At 50.3% G+C, this 25,164-nt stretch overlaps 1 protein-coding gene across 2 annotated transcripts in view; it reads right to left on the reverse strand.

Moving 5' to 3' along the window:
• CAMKV (CaM kinase like vesicle associated) overlaps window positions 1-11,185 on the reverse strand; it is a 139,235-nt gene extending 128,050 nt beyond the window's left edge. Inside the window, exons 1-2 of one of the 2 annotated variants that reach the window (XM_078876360.1) lie at window positions 11,122-11,185; window positions 10,206-10,401 (exon numbers count right to left, since the gene is read on the reverse strand). The gene's annotated coding sequence lies outside the window, so the exon portion shown is untranslated. Of the gene's footprint in view, window positions 1-10,205; window positions 10,402-11,086 lie in introns of both variants that reach the window. The other variant, XM_078876359.1, reaches the window with a different exon arrangement.
• Window positions 11,186-25,164: the final 13,979 nt, after the last annotated feature.

Consider the following 25,164-nt stretch of genomic DNA (forward strand, 5'->3'; position numbering starts at 1 on the left):
GAGACTGACGTTGATTCAGTCTCAACACGGCTGTGTAGAGGCAGCAGCGAGGGTTGGCGGATCACCGCGTAGATGTTGGGCGTTGAGGAGGAGCCATACACACACACACAGGAGATTTTTTGGGGGGGTTAGATCGCGCAAATATATGAATGTGTCGTTAAAACCCGCCACCACCCGACACAGCCAACTAGTAAGGGTTGTCACGTAAACAGAACGTGCCAATTCGTCACTAGTACAGCACAGCAAGTGTGTTGGAGAGCCAAGCCACAACATTTACAATCTGAGTACGACGTTTCGCCAGTAATTACAACTAGCTTCATCAGGCAACAGCCAGTACATGCCCTGACTTTGGCAGGCAAAGGCGGTACAGCAAAATGTGGACTCCAGCGTGTGCCATCTCAATGGAAGGTTTCGCCCCTGGGGTGTGTCTGTGTGTCTGTGTCTGTGTGTCAGCTTAAATAGACGCTCCAAGCCTGGTGGTGTCTCATTCAGACGCTGTCTCCCCGACAGACCTGGTCTTCACCTGAGGACGGCTGCTTGCATTGTGGCCGAAACGTCGTGAGAATTATTTTATTTTGTTATGTTTTATTTTTATTATAATTTTATTACTTCCCTTCTACGTGACTTTACCGAAAGAACCATGAAGAAAAAAAAGGTGATTATATCAGGAATCGTAACAATTAAGCATGAGCATGCAAATTAAACAGATTGTTTGGTGATCCTACCGCATTTGTAGTGGTTGTACAAGCACTGTGGCCTTGGAACGAAACGTATATAGCAGCTGACGTTTCAGGGAATGATCCTAGCACATGAAAGAAGAGGCCAGATAGACGGAGTGGATCATAAGGGGATGGAGACTGCACTTTTAAACCATGGGGCCTAAGGAGAATGATATTTTTAAAATGTTTCCTAATGAACAGTTTTTAAAAGGGCATATAAATAGTTGCCCTGTTAGTAGCTATTATGTAACAGACAAACCCTGCACAAAATCCAAATTGTGTGAATAAATAAACTAATTTTGCAATAAAAGTAAAAATGTGACACGTTGCTGGCACATTGCATTGTGGGTAGAAACTGCTGTACGCAGGGTCAGTGAAACCCAGTTGGCGAATGTGTCTCGTCTCCACCCTGAGCAACCGGTTGCGCAACTGCTAGCAACTGCTAGCAACTGGTTGCAAGAGACATTCGCATCTATGCACAAACATAATATATGCAAACCAATTCCACGTACACCAAGCGACCAGGTGTGCGATATTTAATGAATGCATTTAAATTGTATTTTTTTTACAAGTTACAAAAAAAATGTGGATGAGATTATTAAACAATCACTGATCGTGTGCGATGGCTCTTTAAACGCTGCCAATGTAGATGCCCGGCGGTAAATGCCAGCCAGAGGCAAGCTCCCTCCTCCTCGCGCTGCTCGGAGAATAAAACAAAAATACGCATTGCGGGGCGCCAATGCCCGGAGCTGGATTTGCTTGAGCCGCCCATTAGGGTAAAAATCAATCGCGCGGCGAACTCGCCCCCCCCCCCCCCTTCTCTCTCTCTCTCGTCTTGGGAACGTCTCTATCAAGTTCCCCTCTCCCCCCCCCCGGGAGTCGTCGCCGCCGCCTTTATTTTAATGAACCCACCACGTGCCACAGCAGCAGCGGCGATCGGCTGGGAAAATAACCCCCCCACACCGCCACCAACACAACCACCACCACCAACCCAGCCACCACCAACCCAACCACCACCACCAACCCAGCCACCACCAACCCAGCCACCACCAACCCAACCACCACCACCAACCCAGCCACATCTCTTAACAACCTCCCATCGAATTTCGATTTAAAGCTTTCGTGACTGCAGGGATTCATATTATTGGTTCTTTCGGTAAAGTCACGTAGAAAGGAAACAATTATTTATACATATATATTATTTCCCTTCTACGTGACTTTACCGAAAGAACCAAGAATATAACCTCCCATCGATTAATACAACATTGCTCAGACCGCCGCCGTGGGGTGCCGTGATAAACACTGGGGGGGGAGGGGGGGCTTCGTGGTGGGCAAGGGGGGGTCACCATCGTAACGCAACGGCCGCTGGTAACGCACCGTCGTCTTCAGCAGCAGCAGCAGCAGCCGTGAACAATCCACTGCTGCGTGAATGTCTCTTACGATCCTGCTTGGGATGCAGCGGTTTGTCCGGGCACCTGGCGTCGCGAGGCAACTCTTGGTACGCACGCGGTGCCATCCCTCCGCCGTTCGTCGTCATCGTTGTTGATGTTGTTGTTATTTATTGGGTGCAATTGTGAACAATGGCCATATCGCACATGAGTACATCTAATCGGCCTAATCATTGGGTCACCGCAGCTCAAAGGCTGAGTAGTCCTGCAAGGCGTGCGGTGAAGTTAGTGGATGTCGCGTGCCTGTGTGTGTGCGTGCGTGTGTGTGTGCGTGCGTTCGTGTGTGCGTGTGTGTGTGCGTGTGTGCGTGTGTGCGTGCGTGTGTGTGTGTGCGTGCGTGCATGTGTGCGTGCATGTGTGCGTGCGTGTGCGTGCGTGTGTGTGCGTGCGTGCGCGTGTGTGTGTGTGTGCGTGTGTGCGTGTGTGTGTGTGTGCGTACACAATGCGGTAGTGTAGCGGTTAGCGCGCTGCGCTACGATTATCTGAACCGGTCCTGGGCCTCCCCTAGGTCGACTCAGCCTCAAATGAGTACCTGGTGTGATGTGTGAGCATCGCCACTAGGGAGGCAAAGGCGGCCGGGCGTGGTGTTGGCCACCCACCCCCTCGTGTGCCGTGCCGGCCTTTATAGGTGCTCGCTAGCAGCACTTGCCCCCTACGGTGTGGTAAGGCTACACGGGGGATCTTTGTCTGTGTACATAATGCACACAACACAAAAGGGACCAGCCAGACAACATTTTGGGATTTTTTTTCTCTCCCTTTTCCCGGCCACCAAGATTCTGTTTTCATTAGCATTAACTCAGGTCCGCATATAAAGATATATATACTCCCCTGACGGATTCACACCACTGCATTATGGTTTATTTAAGAAACCTCTGTACGAGTCCTTGAGTGGAGGGTGGGGGGGAGAGAATATATATGCACGTGTACACGCCAGTATAATGTTTGTCAGTGGCTGCACATCATTATCATTGTACTGTTGCTTCCCTCTCTTCAGCAAGCCGCACTAACAATCGCGGTGGAGTATGGACATCTGCGAAAAAAAAGCTTCATAGCTCATCGAAATAAAGATTGTGATTCTCAAAATGAACCCTCCATATGGAGTAAAGAAATGGGCTACCATTGTTTTGCGGAGCGAGCAGCAATTGCGTCACGTGACTGCACCCTGCCATGTGAATGTGGAATTACCACAGCTCAACCAGGGCCCACCAGCAGTGATGAGGGTTAAGATTAATCATCTTGAATAACCGTACTTGAGTTAACCTAAACCATGTTTTAATTTTTTACCAGTTAAGGCCCACTGAGCTATGTAGCTCTATTTCAGAAGCGACCTGGCCACAAATGATAGCCCAAATGAAGTGGCTTATCGCGTGTAAATGTACAGCAGTCAAATACTCTAAACGCCTGTTGTCGATTCTAAATTCGGAGGACCAGGAGAAAACTCCACACGGCCAAAGTGAAAGAGACACTGCAAACTACAAATATGCAGCAGACGTCAGGGTCGGGATCGAACTCACGACCTTCTGTACACCAGGCGAGGGAGTTAACATCTCCTAGCCACCGTGATGATGATGAGAGACACCGCAAAACTCCACATATGCAGCAGACGTCAGCGTCGGGATCGAACCCACGACCTCCTGTATACCAGGCGAGGGAGTTAACATCTCCTAGCCACCGTGATGATGATGATGAGAGAGAGAGACACGCAAACTCCAAATATGCAGGAGACGTCAGGGTCGGGATCGAACGACCTTCTGTATACCAGGCGAGGGAGTTAACATCTCCTAGCCATCGTGATGATGATGATGAGAGAGACACGCAAACTCCACATATGCAGCAGACGTCAGCGTCGGGATCGACCCCACGACCTCCTGTATACCAGGCGAGGCAGTTAACACCACAATTGTACGCCGCTTGTGAACAGCGTCAGAGCAAGTTTAAGATCAACTTCGCGGGGTGGCAAAATTCACGCTGGCAAATGCCACAAACACGCAACGATTCTCATCGGCTTACCATCGATGGAAATCACAGCAAAGGGGATTTTTCGCCAACTTTATGTGCAAGTTACAGTAGAAAAGTACTTGCCATCGAACAAAGATATTTAAATACACACGTGCGCGCGCGCGCGCACGTGTGTGCGCTCTCGGGAAGCGATGTACGCGGAGGGAGAAAAAATCAGTTGCAATGGAAATCACGCGGCTAGTAATGCATAACATTTAATCAACATATCTAATTAAAATCAGGATTCGAAGAGGAGACGCAGCGGGCCACGTGAATATTCTCCCTTTGCATTTTTATCCCTTCGCCAATTATCGTTCACTTTTGCAGAGCCTCCCCCCACCCCCACCACAGCCCGTCTCGCCCTAACGAGGCCGCAACTGCTGACACGGCGCTTGTCCGATCCGCGTTGGAAGCTAGAACAGAAGAGAAGCTTCCAGAATGAAAACACATTTTCTTAGAGCTGCTTTCTTCTGTTTTTAGTGCTGCTGTTCACCCCCCGCCCCCCTGCCCCGCACCCCCCGATTGAGCGCGGTTGACTACGTACGGTGCAAAAGAAGTTCGGCATGCGGTACATACACGAGCTTGCCGAGACCGTATTTATGAACATAACATCGGCCACGGATTGTGATTTTGTATTATTTGTTTTGCCCCGCATGTGCAACACGTCACACACAATCTGGCCAAAAGGCACGACGTTGAACTCGATGTTCGATGCAGCTATAAGTATTCTTTGCAAACACATGGCGTGACTGCTGACGTGCCAAAAAAAATAAGCGTATACCTTGCAACGTACGAGGGCAAATATAATTTTTGTTGTCCAGGTCAGCCAGGTGATTAACAATGCAATTTAAACAAATGTGCACACGGGACACTTTCCAGTTTCTTCGTATTAACAAACTGAAAACGTCGCGTTTTTCATCACCACGTGCATAACTAACGTAGGGTACGCATCGCCTCGAATGAAATGTATAATTACTCCGATGCCAACAGCGGCGTAATCGCAACGCGCTCAGCCTTTTAATATCTCGTGCGCCAAGCAGACTGTGAGCCGAGCTCGTGCTTGGATGGGCGGATCATCTTGCGTAAAAACCGGCAAGGAGCAGGCGTACAGAGGCTCCCGTTGAGACGACGTGTGGGCAGCAGAGGGCAGTGCACACAGATCCTCAGTTGTAGTGTACTATGCTCCAAACGTCTATGCCACCCGCCCTCAACCAACCAACCCACGACCCGCACAATACCCGGCGAAGTAACGAGAGGAGCCATTATTTTGTTCAAATTCGGTCAACAACAACAACAAACAAACATCTTCTTGGTTCTTTCGGTAAAGTCACGTAGAATGGAAATAATGAAATAATTAAAATTAAACATAATAAAATAATTCTTTCTAGATTTGAAGCTTTCGTGACTGCAAGGAATCATCTTCTTAGGTTTTTTCGGTAAAGTCACGTAGAAAGTAAAATAAAATAAAAACAAAAATCACGACGTTTCGGAGGCAACACAAGTCTCCGTCATCAGGTGGGACCGTCACAGCCAGATTAGCTGTTTTTATTTTATTTTACTATCTACGTGACTTTACCGAAAAAACCTAAGAAGATAAAATAATTCTCACGACGTTTCGACCACAACGCAAGCAGCCGTCCTCAGGTGGAGAACAGGTCTGTCGAGTAGACAGACTCTGTGGCCGAAACGTCGTGAGAATTGTATTTTATTATGTTTTATTTTTATTATTTTATTATTTCCATTCTACGTGACTTTACCGAAAGAACCAAGAAGATGAATCCCTGCAGTCACGAAAGCTTTAAATCGAAACAAACAAACAGCGAAGGAAAAACAACTCAACATTTCAAGAGCGGCAATTGAAAGTGGTGAATACGGGACGGCGGCCGGCTCCTTTAATAAACGACGGTCACAGAGGAGTCGTTCGTGAGAGCCACCGCACGCGTCTGGGGAGCCGCAGATGGTCGAGACCCCTCTGGGCCGAGCCTCATAAACACAGCGCCGGTCTCAAAGTGGCCTCCACGACTCGAACCAATGTGGGGGTGGAGGGGGTGGAGTGGGTGGAGTGCGGGGAGCGGTGGTGGAGCGGTGGTGGAGCGGTTAGCGCGCTGCGCTATGAACCCGGTGACCCGGGTTCGATTTCCGCTCGCGGTCAACACCAGTGACGATTATCTGAACCGGTCTTGGGACTCCCGTAGGTCGACTCAGCCTCAAATGAGTACGTGGTACGGTGTGTAAACATCGCCACTGGGGAGACAAAGGTGGTCGGGCGTGGTGCTGGCCACCCACCCCCTCTCGTGTACCGTTCCGGCCTTCATAGGTGCTCGCTAACAGCACTTGTCCCTAAAGTTTGTTAAGGCTACACGGGGGATATTTGTCTTTGATCTTTGGGGGTGGCGGGGAGAGTAAGGGGAAAGCGGCGACCCTCATTTAGCGGTGGATTGCAAAAACAAATGAGCGAGCGAGCTGTGCGTGCGGATCACGTTATATACAGTCAACCCACTGCTTCACGATAGGCTGGGTTTGGTGCGTAACGACACACAAAGTGCGCGGCTGAATGTCCTCTTGCTGCTGCATGCAGGACGCAGCCGTGATCGTAGCGAATTCTTGCAGCACCGCCGACGACGAACACCCCCCTGAGCATTCGACATTCACTCCGTTTCAAAGCCCTGCACATGCCGGGACGTGTTGAACATTGCACGCGAGTTGCGGTGATTTTGTAATTCGATATCGAGGTAGCAGAGTGCCGCTCAACCCCCCCCCCCCCCCCCACTGGATTGGTGAATCCTGCAAAAGTCTCACGCGATTGAATAGAGGCCCGTGCACTTCCATGAGGATGGGTCTCGCCCGATTGCGTTGACGCAACGCAAGCGGAGAGGGTGTTTTGTGCGAATTCGTGCGTTTGTCGAACGCACGCTCCGAGCGTGCGCGCAAAGGAGCGCGAGTGATGCAGCAGCTCGCCAGCAGCGCACTGCGCTACGCACCCAGCACCGCCCGAGAGAGTCCTGGGTCGCCCCTAGGTCCACTCGGCCTCAAATTAGTTGCCTAGTGCGGTGTGTGTAGTAGAAAAAATGTAAAAAATATTAACATCGGCACCGGGGAGACAAAGGCGGCCGGGCGTGGTGTTGGCCAACACCCCCCCCCTCAACCCACCACATGTACAGGACCGACCTTAATAGGTGCTCGCTAATTGCACTTGCCCCGACAGTCTCGTAAAGGCTTCAGGGGGGATCTTTGTCTTTGGGCAATGCGTGAACAGGTCGTAAACCCGATAATCCGCGTGCAATGATGGGTTTTGCGAGTCGTACAATGCACACACACACACGTGGCGATGTTTACACGCGCGTGTGTGTGTGTGCAATGCATTGCACATACAAGACAAAGATCTCCCGTATAGCCTGTAACAGACGATAAGGGCAAGTGCTGTTAGCGAGCAGCACCTATGAAGGCCGGCACGACACACGAGGGGGTGGGTGGCCAGCACCACCCCAGACCGCCTTTGTCTCCCCAGTGGCGATATTTACACACCGCACCAGGTACTCATTTGAGGCGGAGTAGACCTAGGGGAGGCTCAGGACCGGTTTAAATAATCGTCACTGGGTGTTGGCCGTGAGCGGGAATCGAACTCTGGTCGCCGGGTTCGTAGCGCATGCATTGCAATGCATTGCATGGGCATGTGTATGTGCAATGCATTGCATTGGGAGACACACATTGCATTGAGGATACACACACACACGTCCACGCACGTGTGGAGGTGTGCATTGAAATTAACCCTGCCCAGATCTCTTAATTGGACTGCATGCATTTTTGAACACATGATAATTAGAAGCTATTGCATGCACGTGTGAAAAAACATGCTAAACCACATGCATGCGCGAATTGAGAGATATACTCTCTGTGTACTATATATATCAATGTACAGTATTGGTCAGAGCAATGTGCGCATGTTGTACGGACTGTGGTGGTTTTCCCTGGTGGGGGGAGCGGTGGCGCAGTGATTAGCGCACTGTGCTACAGACCCGGGCAACCCGCGTTGGATTCCTGTTCACGGCCAACAAAGGGTGACAGCGAATGTTTGAAGCTGTCCTGCGCCTTCCCATCGGTCGACTCAGCATTGAAACATGTGTACCTGGGGCGGTGTGTATAGGACATTAGCACTGGGGAGACAAAGGCGGCCGGGCGTGGTGGTGGCCACCTCGTGTGCCGTGCCCGGCTCTTTGAATGTGCTCGCTAACAGCACTTTTCCCAATATTCTCCTAAAGGCTGCATGAGGCATCTTTGTATTTGGTGTGTACCCTATAGCATGCAGACACGGCGCATATAATGCATTCACAACAGGCATCTCTAGCGGATGAACACAACACACACACACACACCACACATATATACACACACACACACAGAACAAAGACAAAGATCCCCCATACAGCCTTGACAGACCAGGGGCAAGTGCTGTTAGCGAGTAGCATCTTTGAAGGCAGGAACGACACACGAGGGGGTGGGTGGCCAGATTCACGCCCGGCCGCCTTTGTCTTCCCAGTGGCGATGTTTACACACCGCACCAGGTACTCATTTTTGGCTGAGTCGACCTAGGGGAGGCCCAGGACCAGTTCAGATAATCGTTACCGGTGTTGGCCGTGAGCGGGAATCGAACTCGGGTCGCCAGGTCCGTAGCGCAGCGTAGCGCTAACCGCTGCACCACCGCTCCCCAGACACAGAGTCACACAACAAACAGCAAAGAACCCCAGTTTTGCTGGTACACAGACCCTGACAATGTCACATTCTGTGTGACGACAACAACAACAACAACCCCTTACGCAGCAACCGTTGAACCCTCACGCACCCATTGACTTAAGCGGAACAAAACCAAAAATGAAATATTCCTACAGATCATTCAGCGATGCTGCTGCTCCTGCGGTTGCGGCTATCGAACGGAGCAGAAAATCGACAACCCGCTTCTCGGCAACGTCCGTCACAACGCAAACTGCGACCACGCATTGTTTCGTTTTCACGCCTCGCGAGGGGCCATTGCCCGAACCGTCGCCTCTGGCAGTGCTATTGACGAACGTGTAGAGTTTAAAGATATAGCCTTACAATGAGACTCCCCTTCCCACAACTAACTCTCAAAAAGGTCACGCGCCTCTCTAATTTGTACTCGTTTTAAGGCTGAGTAGACTTAGGGGAAGCCCGAGTTCCCAGATCGCGACAAAGAGAGCGCAGTGCCGTGACCCCGATACGCCACGTACACAAGACAAAGAACCCCGGTATAGCCTTAACAGACTGGTGGGGCAAGTGCTGTTAGCGAGCGCGATGGGTGGCCACCACCACGCTTACACAAGCCGCAACCAGGTACTCATTTAAGGCGGAGCCTACCTAGTGGAGCCTCAGAACCGGTTCAAATATTCGCCACTGTTGGGAACCAAGTTCGGGTACGCTAACCACTGCGCCACCGCTCGGACGTAAGAGCACACAAGCCACACAGACAATCGTGTGTGTCTGTGTGTGTGTCTGTGTGTATGTGTCTGTGTGTATGTGTGTGTATGTGTGTCTGTGTGTGTGTGTGTGTCTGTGTGTATCTGTGTGTGTGTCTGTGTGTCTGTGTGTGTGTGTGAGTTGGCACAGTAGGGGGCACAGGTGGTGCATCAGCCACTCGTCTCGGTCATCTCGGTCAGTCGACCCGTGGCACCTGGGTCTGCCCCGTGACCTCCTGCCAGCGGGCGTTCGACACTTCACGTGGCCTCAGGGTGCACATGGCCTGGCACAAGCGTCGTGGTGACGTCACCGCCACTTAGTGGCGAATGGCGGTTGTTGTTGTCTGTGTGTATGTGTGTGTGTATGTGTGTCTGTGTGTATGTGTGTATGTGTGTGTGTATCTGTGTGTGTGTGTATCTGTGTGTGTGTGTAACCACAATACAAAGTGTGCAGAGAGGCTGCCCGCTGATACTCGGCTCATTCATTCAGTGTCCACCAGCTGACGCACGCGCAACCGCCGATCAAGCGATTGTATCTGTGAGACCGATGCTGCTGCTCGCTGCTTTCTTACCCGGTAGAGAGGAAGAGGATGGATGCCGCAGTCTCAACAGCTGGCCTGGGATGATGATGATGATGATGATGCCGCCGACGAAGATGGTGATGATGATGGAGATCTTGCTCGGGTGTGAAGAAATCACGACGAATCGCACGGCGCGAACTCTCTCCGGGTTCGGTGCGCGATATCACTGCAGCGATGCGCTCACCGGCTGAGTGTGCGCGAGAGAGTGTGAGAGTGTGCACGAGTGAGAGTGAGTGAGAGTGTGATGGGTGAGAGTGTGAGTGTGTGAGTGAGAGTGTGAGTGAGAGTGTGAGTGAAAGTTTGATAAATGAGAGTGTGAGTGAGTGAGAGTCTGCGTGAGTGAGAGTGTGCTGGGTGAGAGTGTGAGTGAGTGAATGAGAGTGTGAGTGAGTGAGAGTGTGAGTGAGTGAGAGTGTGAGTGTGTGAGTGAGAGTGTGCGCGAGTGAGAGTGTGAGTGAGTGAGTGAGAGTGTGATGGGTGAGAGTGAGTGAGTGAGAGTGTGAGTGAGTGAGAGTGTGAGTGAGTGAGAGTGTGAGTGTGTGAGTGAGAGTGTGCGCGAGTGAGAGTGTGAGTGAGTGAGTGAGAGTGTGATGGGTGAGAGTGAGTGAGTGAGAGTGTGAGTGAGAGTGTGAGTGAAAGTTTGATAAATGAGAGTGTGAGTGAGTGAGAGTCTGCGTGAGTGAGAGTGTGATGGGTGAGAGTGTGAGTGAGTGAATGAGTGTGAGTGAGTGAGAGTGTGAGTGAGTGAGAGTGTGAGTGAGTGAGTGAGAGTGTGAGTGAGTGTGATGGGTGAGAGTGTGAGTGAGTGAGAGTGAGTGAGTGAGAGTGTGAGTGAGTGAGTGTGAGTGAGAGTGTGAGTGTGCGTTGAGCACCAGCCCTGCCTGCTGTGCCTGTCCCCCCAACCCACCAGCCCCGCACGTGGCCCCGCTGCTGCTGCTGCTGCGAGTGAGCGGGGAGCGCCGAGCGCTGCTGGATCGTGGCAGGCTCCGAGAGGTGGGGGTGGTGGGGGGAGTGGTGGGGGGTGGAGTTGGTAGGGGGGTGGTGGGGGGTGGTGGGGGGTGGTGGGGGGTGGTGGGGGGGGTGGTGGGGGGGGAGCTCCTGGCACGAGCCCCGCGTGGGCGGAGACAGTGAAAGCAGCGGGGCGGAGCTCCTCCACTACAGAGGCGATGGAGGTGAGTATGGGGCAATGTAGAGGGGTAGGGGGTGGGGGTGAGGCAATGTAGAGGGGTAGGGGGTGAGGCAATGTAGAGGGGTAGGGGGTAGGGGGTGAGGGTGGGGCAATGTAGAGGGGTAGGGGGTAGGGGGTGGGGGTGAGGCAATGTAGAGGGGTAGGGGGTAGGGGGTGGGGGTGAGGCAATGTAGAGGGGTAGGGGGTGGGGGTGAGGCAATGTAGAGACTATGGGATGAGCTAATTGGATAGTGGGAGGAGCTTGCGTTGGAAAGGGGCGGGACCGATTTCCCATCAAAAATCAACGTCTGAAAAAAAAAGTACAAAATCCATTCGACGGCTTCCTGAGTTTGTATCAGTCCACAAAGTGTGGCCATAACAATCATCATAATCATCATCCTACGACGACTACACGAGCTGGCCACGTGGACCCATCATTGGGGTTCGTTGTCTCGGGTTCTCCGTAGCCGCAGGTTCAGTCGGAGGAGACTTTTCAGCTCACCCGCGTCAAATCCGTCTGCTTCGGGCGGATTTCTTTGCCGATTCGGTTCACAGCCGCGAGCTTCGTCTGCGTCGGGAGTGGGGCCCCTGGTGGTTGATCGGAAAGGGTCTTCCAATTAAGTTATTGTCCTGCAAGCTAAGCAAGGTGAGTCTATCTTCTTGGTTCTTTCGGTAAAGTCACGTAGAAGGGAAATAATAAAATAATAATAAAAATAAAACATAATAAAATAATTCTCACGACAACGCAAGCAGCCGTCCTCAGGTGAAGAACAGACCTGTTCTTCACCTGAGGACGGCTGCTTGCGTTGTGGCCGAAACGTCGTGAGAATTAATTTATTATGTTTTATTTTTATTATTTTATTATTTCCCTTTTACGTGACTTTACCGAAAGAGCCAAGAAGATGAATCCCTGCAGTCACGAAAGCTTTAAATCGAAAGGTGAGTCTAGATTTTCATTTTTCACTTTATTTTTATTATTTTATTATTGTTATTATATATTTTTTCTATCTACGTGACTTTACTGAAAGAACCATAGAATAAGGTTACACTATGAGACCTCCTTTACTAGTGGCAAAATATAGTAATAGGTTTTTACCCTTTCAACTGGTACAAAAACTGACACCTTTATACAAGGGATCATGTTTTCAATAACCACAACACAAGCAGTCAAAATGCAAACAAAAAGAAACTACTCTGATATTGATATGCATTGTCCTATTACTAGAATAAGGTTAGTCCAGGTTTTTTTTTCTCCCACTGTTCGATGCTTTCTGAGAATCGAGGGTGAGTGGGACCCCCCCCCCCCCCCGCAATGGCCCTCTTGATTCTAGCGTGTTGATGGCATTGGTTTGACGAAAGGGGAGGATATTGTTTACAGCTGATCATCGATTATCTGCCTACTTCCGAAATCATCCGGCGGTCCAGAGCCGCTCCGGCGAAACCGGCAAAAACCACACCACGTGCGTGACGAAGTAGCTTCGCTTGATTTCAGTGTTAAATATTACATGCAATACATTATACACTACATCCAACTTCATGAAAATACTGCACGCGCAAACACATCAACCCATGATGCAGAGTCTTGGAGATTGAAGTGGTAAATACGGTACAGTAAATAAAGTCACTTTTTAAAAGTAGGATATTTACTTTTGTCTATTTGCATGTTTATTTGTAGAAATTTCAGACAGTTAACCAATTGAAAACACGAAAAAAAACGTAATACCTGCAAACATAATGTCATACAATAATGTGCAAAAATAAGCAATTTAAAATAATGATGATTATTGATTTTCTGGCGTTTCCTGAAAATACGACGCTCCCTTCTCCCGACGCCGCTGAATAATCGATGATAATCGATGATAATCGACGATCTACTGTATTTTCTTTCACCAGGGTGAGAACTCAAAAAGACCAGGATAGGGAGTCTTATCGGCAAGCGTGACCTGGGGGTCACCAGAATGACAAAAATAAAAAAATAAATGAAGTACAGCAAACGAAGCAAAGAGAGATCGGAGCACAAAACGAATTTCGTCTCCACGAGACATCGAAAGCATTGCACAAACATTAAGCAATTCTCTATGACAGAGAGTTTTTTTGTTAGATCGCGTAAATATAGATGTGTCGTACTGGTAGGAACCTCCTGGTTACACTAGCCCACAGGGGATTATTGTGTCCATCCGTCCGTCCGTCGTGCATCCAAAAATGGGAGGGGAGGGGCTGGGTGGAGAGGGTTGGGTGGGGAGGGGCTGGGTGGGGAGGGTGGGGAGGGGCTGGGTGGGGAGGGTGGGGAGGGGCTGGGTGGGGAGGGTGGGGCTGGGTGGGGGGTGGGAGCGGTGGGGCTGCGTGGGGAGGGGCTGGTCACCCGTGGTGCCCTTATAAAACTCAACGTTTAACCTACTCACGCCGGCTTGTGCCCGCCCTCACAGTCGGGCATATTTGCGGAATACACCACGCCGCCGTTGACCCTGGCCATTGACCGAGCAACCCAACGTTCCTTCCAGCTCCCTCCGCAGGAATGTGTTTAAACCCGCCACCAACCCCCTTACTAGTTGGCTGTGTCGGGTGGTGGCGGGTTTAACGACACATTTATATATCTACGCGATCTAACCCAAAAACCTCTATTGGTGGCGAAAGCCTACGGCGTGTTAAACTGATTCATAAATCAATGCTCAATAATAAATTGCCCGCAACCTAGGTCGGCGCCGGCAGATTATGTTTAGTCTATTCATAGCCCAGTTGCGCATTAAGTTACAGAAACAGTCAACAGATATAGGGTAACAATTGTATTATTATGTAAACATATATGGGTATGTGGCACATTTATATGCAATAAACACTGCGCAGCTGGTCCATCTCGCTCCATGTATTCCTCGCCCATACGATAATCCGTTTATTCAGGACTGTACCCATCATCCCTGCGGGGTCGTTAAAATCAGTATCACTTTGTAATGGGACCCTGACAAGGGAATGTGGAATTTCCAGCAGTGGAGATTAATGTCAGCCCAATTGCTGGTTTCAGCAGGAAAGGTAGTGGCTCTTTTAACTTGGCTAATAATTATAAATTTAAAGATTTCGTGACTGCAGGGATTCATATTCTTGGTTCTTTCGGTAAAGTCACGTAGGAGGGAAACAATAAAATAAAATAAAAAATATAAAACAATAAAATTCTCACGACGTTTCGATTGCAACACAAGCAATCATCATGAGGTGTGAAACCCACAGCATGTAAATTTGAAAAAAGTGGCGGTTTTTTAACGTCAGCACTACGGACAGCGACTTGGCAGTTGGACTCGTCCATCTGACCAACTGCCAAATCGCTGTCCGTGGTGCTGACGGCGGTCGTGCTAACCGACAGCGGATGACTGCGACGAACATCTTGCACGAATCGTGCCCGTGACAGGAGCCGAGGGTGCCGTTCGTGCCGCTATTCAACGAAGACGACGAAATTGGCCTTCGCTGACGGCACGAGCCTCCCGTCACAGTTCCTATGATTGCTTTTTCATTGCTTTCATGGCTTTATTTTGGTGATTTCGAAACGTGTATTGGTTTAGCCATGTTTGTTTGTTGTAGTACAGAGTTAGACTGATGGCCTTAATCTAAGTTGTCTTGTGGTTGTTGTTGTTGTTGTTTGACTTGCATCCCACTGGGATTTTTGCACACAGCGTTGGTGTACGGTGTTTTTTTTTGCAATATTTTGCTGTCTTTTCTTTGATTGTCTGTTTGCACTCAGTCACATATTCACTTTAAGATGTTTTTTGTTCATGTTTTTGTTTTTTGTTTGTTGCGGTTGCACCCGATTCAAGAGCCGAATGGCTCACAGGGCTATACCTAATACATGGACTTGAACTTGAACCTCCTCCCCTCCCATCCGCACGAAAAATCACCGATCAACAACGAGTGCAGCACACCTCGAAGCTGTCACACCACCACGGGGTGCGCGGCAGTCACGTGACGCTTCAGGGATATGCTGACGGGGGTCTTTAAACTGCGTGCTGTCACGTGTGCCTATGTTAGTGTCACAGTGTGCTAGTGTGTGCCTGTACCCACAAACCCACCGTGGATATTATTGTTCACAGCGGTGGAAATATCCCGCATGAGTGTGCAAGCTTTCCGCAATTGTTGGCTCCGCTGTGAGTGGTGATAAGCATCAGCTTGTAGCGCGCCAGGCAGAATTCGCTCACTCACTCTCGTCGAGAGAGAATGACTCGGAATAGGGGCCACGGACAAACATGAAGGCAGCCACGCGATTCCCACGCTCTGCTGTCCTCTATACATCAAGGCGTTGTCGGCCGATTAACGAGTGCTTTTTTACACGTGGGAGGAAACCCGGAGTTCCTTGGGGAAAACGCCACGCGTGTGAGGGCGAAACACTCGATCCCACAGAGGCGGAACAGGTTAAGTCCACTTGTTGTTGTTTTCTGTACACCCACGGGAATTGGAGTTTCACCCAACATTTGGGCGCAGTGAGTCACTCGCCCAAAACCCTCGCCGCTGCCTCTCACGGCGCCGGAGGATTTTCTAGGTAAGCCACGTGCCACGTGCCGAGGATTGGCTGCGATTTGGTGGTACATTTACAAGTGGAAATAAGAAAAAAGACGAATCGTTAAAATACGAATGGGTGGGTTGGGGGAGTCAGAATTTTGTACGGGGGGGGGGGAATGACCGGCCGATCCCTTTGTAAGTGGCAGAGAGTGGCCAGCAAAATAGCTTCCCCATCGGGGGGGATCCGGGGGGGGGCTTGTAGATTAGAACCTCTTCCTCCACCTAACGACGGTAATTGGTTCCCACGAAACGGGTCGTTAAGCGATTTGGTCGCGTTAAGCGAGTATAGGAAATGCACGTTGAAGGCGTAATCCGTTCCGATAGCATCGACAATTGCCCCCCTTTTTAATCCAAAAAACGTACTTGATCATATTTAAACAATGCATATTAATACATAAAGATAGAACAACATTACAAACACATAATATTAAAAGAAACATGGTTAATCGATGCATTAATCACTATTTACTGTACCTACAACAGCACGTCATTAACAGGGGAATGGTCGGTAAGCAAACACATTGGCCTCTATGGAGGCCCGTCTACTATACACTACACTATACACTACACTATACACTACACTATACACAACTATACACTACTTTACTATATACTACTATACACTATAAACTACTATACACTACACTATACACAACTATACACTACACTATACACTACACTATACACTACACTATACACAACTATACACTACGCTACCATACACTACACTATACACTACACTATACACTACACTATACACTACACTACTATACACTACACTACTATACACTACACTATACACTACACTATACACTATACACTACTATACACTACACTATACACTACACTATACACTACACTACACACTACTGTACACTACACTATACACTACACTATACACTACACTATACCCTACACTATACACTACACTATACACTACACTACACACTACTGTACACTACACTATACACTACACTATACACTACACTATACACTACACTATACACTACACTATACACTAACCTATACACTACACTATACACTACACTATACACTACACTACTATACACTACACTATACACTACACTATACACTACTATACACTACACTATACACTACACTATACACTACACTACACACTACTGTACACTACACTATACACTACACTATACACTACACTATCCACGACACACTACTGTACGCTACACTATACACTACACTATACACTACACTATACACTACACTATACACTACGCTACTATACACTACACTATACACTACACTATACACAACTATACACTACACTATACACTACACTATACACAACTATACACTACACTACTATACACTATACACTACACATTTGGCTCTATGGAGGCCCACCGTTAAGCGATACGTCGTTAACAGGGTTGCTAGTTTAGAGGGGTTCTACTACATGCCAATGTATCCGCAGCAAATCATTCTGGCTTTTGGGGGGGACTTTCTTAATGCAATTAAATTAACAAGTATTCTATGGTTCTTTCGGTAAAGTCACGTCGATATAAACAATTTTCTCGAGCGAACGCCACCAGCAACTACCATACATCATCACCCCTTTGACGTGCGTTCAAAGATTCCACAATGCATATATTGGGGGCATTCCCAACACAAGTAAACAATTATTTCCAAATTAATCGTCCCCGTTGAGTTCCGTTTTTATATTCGTTATGCAATATCTTATTGGCCTTTAATGTGTCCTTTTAATAACATAGTAATTATAACCGTTTAGCCAGTGGATAGGCTTCATGAACTGATTTAATCAATGCTGTCATTAACACGCTACGTATAGTGGCTTGTTGACGCGCGTGTGTGCTGGTGGGATGGCATTTTGCGTGTGTTGGTTTTAATTTAGGTCCCACTGAGACAGATTCAGATTACTGTGTGGATAGGGTTATAGCCCCTAGGGCAGGATCGTGAATTTAGTGCAGCAGCCGCCTTGGAAATCTGCACTCACTGCAGTTGTAATTCTCTACACACACACAGACACAGACAAAGACAAAGATCCCCCGTATAGCCTTAACATACTGTTGGGGCAAGTGCTGTAGTGCAGCGCACCGGTGTGTTGGAGAGTAAATCCACAGCACCCAACCTGAGCTGACATGAATGTCCACACGTGCGTGCGGTCACATCGCGCCCCCCGTGACCCTTTCGCTGGGTCGCCAGCTGATGGGTTTTGTCTCCTTCTCCTCCTTCATCGCGGGCATTTGCAACGGTGCCATTGCGTCCGGCCGGACCCCCCCTCCTCCCCCCTCCCCCCTCCCCCCAGCAGTTTCCCTTCATTTGATGCGAGTGCCAATTCGCTCGCTGCGTTTGCCACGAACGCAAAGTCGTGCCCGCGTCTCCGCGAGGCTGAACGATGTTTGTTGTTAATTTGCACTGACGGTAAGGAACACGTGAACACACGCAGACAAATGTCCCCCTCCACCACCCACCCACCCACCCGCCCACCCACCCACCCGCCCACCCACCCACCCACCACCCACCCGCCCACCACCCACCCGCCCACCCACTCACCCGCCCACCCACCCGCCCACCCACCCACCCACCACCCACCCACCACCCACCCGCCCACCCACCCACCCACCCACCCGACCCGCTGTAGCCTGTAACAGACTGTTGGGGCAAGTGCTGTTAGCGAGCAGCACCTATCAAGGATGGCACGGCACACGAGGGGGGAGGGTGGCCAGCACCACGCCCGGCCGCCTTTGTCTCCCCAGTCATTTATCTTCACACACTGCACCAGGTACTCATTTGAGGCTTAGTAGACCTTAGGGGAGGCCCATGACCGGTTCAGATAATCGTCACCGGTGTTGGCCGTGAGCGGGAATCGAACTCGGGTCGCCGGGTTCGGAGCGTACCACCGCTCCCTACCAACACAGACAACACACTGTAACATTTTTCGATTTAAAGCTTTCGTGACTGCAGGGATTCATCTTCTTGGTTCTTTCGTTAAAGTCACGTAGAAGGGAAATAATAAAATAATAAAAATAAAACATAATAACACCGTAACATCCCTCGCTCTGGCTTTTACATCCATCATCATCATCATCAACCGTAACGTCTTAGTTCTGGTTCACCTACTGAAACAATCGATGACTCACCTTAGTCTCGAACGACTTCCCACCGCATCCTTTGTGTAAGACCCCCCCCCCCCCGTAACGTGCAAGCAGGCAGGCTGAGGAGGCCGTGCCAGCAAGGGGCAATCGTGGCAGGAAATAAATCCGGCGCTTTCGGCTTGAAGATGAGCACAGGGGGGACAAGACGCCGTCTTCCCGTTGATGTGACGAGCAGCACCTCGTCGACGGACCGAGCCGTGCGAATGATTCATCCGTGACTCGATCGGAAGCCTTTATGATTGAGATCGCATCAATGATGTCGTTTGCTAAAGAAGTCAATTAATTTGTCCTTTGAAAACGTGACACATTTTTTACTGTTTGGCCGTGTCGGGTGGTGGAGGGTTACGACACATTTTTAAATAACGCGATCTGACCCAAAAACCTTTATTATACTTGAATTGTGTTTACTGTTTTTGCTTTGTTTCAATAACAGTCTCTCCATGGGGCGAGACAACTTTCACGTCGCTTAGTTCCTTTCAGCAATTGGACAAAACCACGTTCCCGCATCTGGTTATTCGTTATTGTATTTCTCTTCGTTGTGAGATACACGGGATGGCAACGCGTAGTTCATTTGGACATTCGCCGATGGCTTGATCGAAAACGCCAAGTGGGACGCATTACTCACGCACAACGCTGATAGATTAAATGTTGAAACCAAATAAATTAACCCACACCTGTTCATCTGTACACTTTGAACAGTTGACAGTCAAGATTTAGGAAGAGCCGACAGTGTTGTCGGCACAGGGAAGGTCATTAATTGATCCGATCAATGCCGTGACTGGTGCCAACACGCCGGAGCACAACGCAACCGAAATCCGCACGACCCCCATCGCGCCACGTCCAGCCACCACCTTCACAGGTGGACAATCGAAGGTGGACAATCGAAGGTCGCCCAGAATACGACTGCGGAAACCCTCGCAAAGCCCGTGGGAAGCACCGCTCGACCGGGATCATCTCTCAGCCGCTATTCACCAAGCACCACGCAAGAAGCAGAATTTGTGTAACCGCAGCGGCTTGCTTGGCTCGTATTTAACCAGGCGACTCTGGCTTGAATGATTAACTGTGTGGGGGGGGGGAGCCCTGCTGCTGACTGTTATGTCCATGAATATTGGCGTTGGCGCTTCACGCAAGTGACGAATGGCTCAAGAGTTCTCAGTAATCGCCGTGAATTGAGCACCCTGTCAATTTGCCACCCTGCCACAATGGATACAAACACCGCTGTTGTCTTTTTTTTCTTCATCTTCTTCTTCTTGTGGTTGTTGTGGTTGTTGTTGAACCGGTGCTTACAAAATTGAACCTTTTCTGCCAGTATCAAAGGATGAAAAAGGAATAAGAATAAGCTTTACCCTTTCTGGCAATAACACGGGAGGTGTCAAGATGTCCAAACGCCAAATAGAAATGGGAAAGCTGCTGTAGCTGTTCACCCCCCGAGCTATAAATGCCCTGGTAGTGGCATTGTGCTTGTGCTGCTCCAATTTGGGTGTCGTCCTCTGGTCTAGCACCGGTTGAGACTGGGCCCTAAAGAAGGCTGCCGTCTCTGGCGTAGGACAATCAGTTTCAAAGACAACGCCATCGATTTACCAGAGCGTGTTTTAAGTTTCGATGTTCGCCACCAGTCCCGCGTGTGATTAACGCGGGGACTTGATCACCTTGCAAAAAGGTTTCTATTTGGTGTTGGAACATCTTCACACAACTTCTGTTTTATTGCCAGAAAGGCTAACAGTTATTCTTATACTATGAGACCTCCTTTACCAGTGGCAAAATATAGCAAAAGGGTTTTTACCCTTTCAACTGGTGCAAAAACTGACACCTTTATACAAGGCATCATGTTTGCAATAACCACAACACAAGCAGTCAAAATGCAAACAAAAAGAAACAACTCTGATAATGATAATGATATGCACTGTCCTTGAAGTTGATTGGTCCACACCCGAGACAGCTTTTCTTAGAGCCTAGTCTCCATTGGTGTTGGACCAGATGACGCCAAAAGGCGTACTTATTTTATATACTTTGATACTTGGAGAAAAAAGTTCCCGTCGTATAGCTACTCACTCCGAGCCATAAATGCCCTGATGCGTGCATTGCCCTTGTACTGTTTATCTTTTGGGGTTGTTCTTTGGTGTGACACTGGTGGTGAGACTGGGCCCTAAAGAAGGCTGGCTCTGGTTTAGGCCAATCAATTTCAAAGACAATGCCATCGATTACCAGAGCGTGTTTGTTTGTGTGTTCACTGCAATTACAATGCAGATATTATTTCTTGCAGAATGTTTCTATTTGGTGTTTGAACACCCTGACACAACTTCTATTTCACTGCCAGAAAGGGGTAAAAACCCCTAGTCTTGTGTTTTCAGCCTGCGAGGCACTTAAAACATTAACGAATAGCATCTGCCTTATGAGCGCGCGCTAATTAAAATAAAACACTTATTATAATTTTTATTATTTTGTCATACTTGAACCAATGCTGCTGGAATTAATATGCACTCCCCCTCGAGGGCCGTGTGGCCGATGGGATTCGTACAACAACAACAATAAAACACCTTTACAATGTTTAATATCGGCGAGGCAGTTACGTGAGGGAGAAGCGTCATCCGCCTTATTCATTTGTCCTCACAGCTACTGATGCCCTCCACAACGACGCGAAGATCATTGATCTTGTCCTGGTTTCTGTCGGAGGGGCGGATGCCGTGATTGAGATCGCCCGTCGGTGTCGAGAGAGAGAGAACGGCGGTCACGGGGGGGAGGAGGGGGGGGCTGCTGATGATGCTGCTGCTGATGATGATGATGATGCTGATGATGATGATGCTGCTGATGATAATGCTGCTGCTGATGATGATGATGATGCTGATGATGATGCTGCTGCTGCTGCTGATGATGATGATGATGCTGCTGATGATGATCGTACGGGTTCCACCCCAGCGTCTCCGGCTGGAGTGGAACTGACTGAGGGGGCTCAGCGTGACCGCAGCGAACCCCTCCCCTCCCCTCTCCCCTCCCCCCTCCCCTCCACGCCGCTGACGAAGCCGGCTGCCACTTGGCTGTGCAAGGCGACCGCACGATATCGCTCAGAGGAATTAGAAGAGACTACAAGTGATCAAGAGCGAGTACAACACGAGTGTTGTTTAGGCACAGCCGCGATGTCTCTACCCACGTGATTCCGAGGAGACCACCCAGCGGCAGACGAACGAGCGGCTCACTCGTTTTTGCATTTTGACCGCGGAGAGTTCACTGGGTCGCCTAAAGGTTCCACAACTCGTTGTGCCCGCGAATGAAAACTGAAGTTGAATAGGCCCGCTCCAAACGCGTATCGCCACAGCGCCTAATAACAACGATAACAACAAGAATGCAAACAGACAAGAATACGAATACAAGCCCCAACGCTGTCGCGGTCACATCGCCACGCGGGGTGAGTCGAGAACGGTCACGGGGGGCAGTGAATGAATGACTCTCAGAGCAGGGAATGAATGACTCAGTGAATGAATGACTCAGGGCAGGGAATTAATTACTCTCGAGCGACTGCATCACGGGGACGAGGGCCGCCTCGAGCAAAAAGCCACGACCACTTCGGTCACCGTAGCCCCACAGCAGCCTCTAACAACCTTGTTGTTGTTGTTGTTGTTTGTGTGTGTAACTGTGTGTGACTGTGTGTGTCTGTGTGTGTGTGTGGCTGTGTGTGTGTGAGCACCTGCCTGGGTATTTTGTACCATCGGGCACTCCGCCCCCACAACTCCCAATCGGTGATGGGGCAGTTGTGGAGAGAGTAGAGAGTTTCCCATACCTGGGCAGTGTGCTCATGACCGGCTCCAGTTTATCAGCAGAGGTCTCACTCCGAATCAGTCGAGCGGCAATATCTTTTCATCGGTTGCGTAACGCTGTGTGGAAGCTACCTGATCTGTCGCTCCGCACGAAGCTTCAGGTCTTCTCGGCCACGGTCATTCCCTCCCTTCTCTACGCTTGCGAAACGTGGACCCCCCTAGTGGAGCATCTTCGCCGGTTGGAAACATTTAGGCTGGCCTGCCTACGATCCATCCTGGGTTTAACCAGGCTGGATTGTGTGAGGAGCTCACAAGTCCTTGAAAGATCTTGGCAAAGTCCCATCATTGAGCTCCTCCGGCAGGCAAGGCTGCGTTGGCTGGGTCATGTAGCCCGCATGCCCAGCCACCGCATGCCTAAACAGCTTTTGTTTGGCCGGATCGAGGGGGCTAAACGGGCGCGGCACGGGCTAGAGAAGAGATGGAGTGATGTGGTACAGGAGGACGTGGAGCTGAGTGGACTTGCCGATGACTGGTACCAGCGGTGTCAAGATCGGCCTCAGTGGAGGAGGCTCGTGAAGGACGCTACTGGGCAGTTGGAGGCAGTCGCCCTCCAACAACAACAGAGGGCGGAGGAGCGACGCTCACAACAACGAGCGGAGCGCCGGGTGGCTAAAGCACAGCAAGTTGGCACAGTAGGGGGCACAGGTGGTGCATCAGCCAGTCATCTCGGTCATCTCGGTCAGTCGACCCGTGGCACCTGGGTCTGCCCCGTGACCTCCTGCCAGCGGGCGTTCGACACTTCACGTGGCCTCAGGGTGCACATGGCCTGGCACAAGCGTCGTGGTGACGTCACCGCCACTTAGTGGCGAATGGCGGTTGTTGTTGTTGTTGTGACTGTGTGTGTGTGTGACTGTGTGTGTGTGGCCTATGGGGAGCGGTAGTGCAGCGGTTAGTGCGCTGCGCTATGAACCTGGCGACCCGGGTTCGAATCGCGCTCACGGCCAACACCGGTGGCGATTATCTGAACCGGCCCTGTGCCTCCCCTAGGTCGACTCAGCCTCAAATTAGTACCTGGTGCGATGCGTAAACATCGCCACTGGGGGACAAAGGCGGCCGGGCGTGTTGCTGGCCACCCACCCCCTCGTGCGCCGTGCCGGCCTTCATAGGTGCTCGCTAACGGCACTTGCCCCTGCAGTCTGTCAAGGCTACACGGGGGATCTTTGTCTTTACCTTATCCCTCCTGAGCACGAGTCGAGGTCTCGTCAGGGGCGTTGACATCGATGCGGATGGTCCCCTCAACGATGTCGCAAAGCCCGGGTTTCTGTCGTCTGAAATCGCATCATCTGCTACATTTGAAATGTTGCTGTTGTTGTTTTTTTTTGGGTTCGTTTAATAATTTACGCACCAATTACGCTGTGGGCGTCTCGGCACGGAGGAGCCAGGCAGGATCGTCCATCAGCGCCGCTCGCCGCAGGGACCAGCATCGCCACTGGGGAGGAGGCCCCCACAAAGAGGGGCCGTCGGGACACCTTCAGAGAGCGTCGCAGAAAATTGGGGGGCCTTTTCCTGATGACGGCCGCTTGTGTTGCGATCGAAACGTCGTCATTTTTTTTGTTATTTTCTTTCAACCTATCTGCGTGACTTTCCCGAAAGACCCAAAGAATATAAACGCACGATGCATTTTTTTTTTGCTTTTTACATATAAATGTTTAAACAAACTGCGCTGCCCCGAGACGTCGCCGGGTCGTTACGCGACCGTGCAACGCGAAGAATCACGCGGTGTGCGATGATGCAGGGGCCAAAGCTGCCAAGTCTCTCGTTTGCTCGGAGGCCACTGCTGCTCCCGCTGCTGTTGTTGTTGTTGACAGAATGCGACGCTGCGGAGACGCGTGCCCAGAGCCACAGTGGCCCTCGCTCTGCAAATGCCTCGACTTGAGAGACCGAAAGCCTCCGGACGCCTCTGAGCAAAGCACGCGCGTTGCGCATGAACCTCGGTGGATATCAGGGTGGGTGAGGTGGGTGGGGGTGTGGGATGGTAGCTAAGCAGCACTTGAGCCTGGACAGTGCTTGGATGGGCGACCGCCGTGCGTGGCACGGGTTGTCTCGGGCTGCTGCGGAGCTGCGTTTGCCGGCAGTTCTGCAGAATCATCAATCATTGTTCTACTGCACCGCGCTCCCGTGCGATGCTCCCAACTCTTCGCCACGCTGCCGCGGCGTGGCGAAGAGTAACTAAGGGACCTCCGTGGCCTGCGCAGCGCGTGGGAGAGACCCTCATCCAGCAGTGGATTGACAAGGTGGAGAAGGGGGGTGGGGCGGCTGTAGACGTGCACGTG

This window comes from Lampetra fluviatilis, chromosome 44, assembly GCF_964198595.1.
Source record: "Lampetra fluviatilis chromosome 44, kcLamFluv1.1, whole genome shotgun sequence".
In the NCBI taxonomy this organism is placed as follows: domain Eukaryota; kingdom Metazoa; phylum Chordata; class Hyperoartia; order Petromyzontiformes; family Petromyzontidae; genus Lampetra; species Lampetra fluviatilis.